This window comes from Carassius auratus, chromosome 1 (assembly GCF_003368295.1).
Source record: "Carassius auratus strain Wakin chromosome 1, ASM336829v1, whole genome shotgun sequence".
Classification (NCBI taxonomy): domain Eukaryota; kingdom Metazoa; phylum Chordata; class Actinopteri; order Cypriniformes; family Cyprinidae; genus Carassius; species Carassius auratus.
This window is the reverse complement of record NC_039243.1, coordinates 2,636,106-2,638,366: the sequence shown is the minus strand read 5'-3', so window position 1 is coordinate 2,638,366 and position 2,261 is coordinate 2,636,106.

Genomic DNA, 2,261 nt, shown 5'->3' with positions numbered 1-2,261 from the left:
AATGATTGATCTCTGTATGAAAACATGCCTACGAAGTGTTTGGAAAGCTGCAATTTAGACATACAATACAATATAATGTTTCCCTTCTTACTGTCATTTCAAAAATCACCACGTCAAAACCGTTCAAGCTAACCAAAATCCGTTCGCATTTAAGTTCCTCGATGTTGTTTCTTCATGTAAGTCAAAGTTTTGGGTGTGTATAGTGTACTTCCCAATGTGCAGGAGTATGCATAATTCCACAACTGATAAAATCCTCAAAAATACACATTCAAATCAAAATAGCTGACTTCCTGTTGATCAGAGCTTTATGACTGTTGAATTAGAAAGTTGTCCGTCTTCGATAAAGAACAATTTAAGTACCCGAGTTTGGTGTCTGTAGCTAAAACTAAATAAAATGCATTATTATTATTATTAGCTGTACACTTGCTAAACATTTTTAAATATAACTTATGCATTGGTGTGTATATATATATATAATATATATATATAATATATATATATATAATTCAAGTGTACAGTTTTCTTTTATTGCATCTTGAAATAAATATTATGAGTTCTGTGTTTGTTTATTTTATTTATTTTATTTTTTATTTTACATTTTTTTAGGGAGATTACAGCCTTTAATCTCCTCAAAATAAATGTGCATATAAACCATGAACAATTTAATTATAGCTGTATTTATAAAATGCTTACTAAAATATTAATTTTGGGAGAAGGCTATATAAAGCATGAACTGACTATTTACTAATGCTTAGCTAAGAATTGCAGCTATTATGAAGTGTTACCAATGCATTTACTAATGTTAACAATTGAGACATTATTTTAAAGTGTTACCAAATCCTTAAATAATTTAAAAGTGTTTTGTTATGATTTCATTAACCTATAAGCATTTGTGAAATAGTTCTGCTTGCATTAAAGCTTAGTCTTCATCTGTGAGCTGAACAGTTTTACTGTTACATCCTTGAGATTATGTAAATTCAAATAAATGTCATGTCACAGGGTGACAGAGGTCAGTATCAAATGAGTTTGAAATTATTATTTGCAGCACAAATAAGGTTTTTTAGGATTTTTTTTTATCCCTGAAACTGTCAGAAAAGGATAAGGCCTAAGATATTTCTTAAGATGTAATGATAACAGCACAATTAGCAACAACAACAAAAAAATAACTATTTAAAATACAGTTTTTTTTCTGGTGATTAAAGAGATGTTTAAGTCTCTCTCTCTCTCTCTCTCTCTCTCTCTGTCTGTCTGCCACTCAGCTCACAACCCTCCCCCACTCACACTCACACACACACACAGAGTCAGCACACAGAGTGACAGAGTGAGATCAGATGTCTGACAGTTTTTTAATTTTCTTTTAATCATTCAGTGCTGTAAAGTCATGAAACTATGCATATTTCCTCAGAATCACTGGTTTTCTAAATTAAAAATGTTTTTTAAAGGTTTGGAAGCTGCAATTTAAAAATACAAGACGATTAATGTTTCACTTTTTACTGTAATTTCAAAAAATCACCACGACAAAACCGTTCAAGCTAACCAAAATCTGTTCGCAATTTAAGTTCCTCGATGTTTTTTCTTCATGTAGACAACGTTTGGTGTGTATAGTGTACTTCCCCTGTGAGGAGTATTCATTAATTCACAACTATGAAATCTCAAAAATACACATTCAAATCAAAATAGCTGACTTCCTGTTGATCGTAGCTGATGACTGTGAATTAGAAAGTTGTCCGTTTTGAAAAGAACAATTTATGTACCAAGTTTGGTGTCTGTAGCTAAAACTAACCCCCCCACTTTTGACAAAAGGTGGCGCTATAGAGTGCCTCCTTCACGCCCTTTTAAAAGCTTTTGCCATTGTCTAGCTATCACTAATACTGATATGTGTTTTGAGTTTCATGTCAATCTGAGCTTGTTGTCTGCCTCAAACTCACCATAACAGAACATTCAAGTTTGACACGTTGCCATGGCAACACTATATCAGATATCAATATCCCCACAACAGATTTACACCGGCCGTGTTTTGTCATTATTCTGATGAAGTTTTAAGTAAATCGAGTAAAAATAAGATGCTGAATTCAAAGCATTTGGAAAATGACACACTTCCTGCTGCCAGTTGGTGGCGCTATAACTTTGACTCTTAATAGCCACATATATACAATCGGTATCATACAACGAACAAACCCATGAAGTTTGATCAAATTCAGGAAATGTATGTGGATGTTATTAGACATTTCCTGTTTCTCATTTCTCGCCATAAGTTCCAT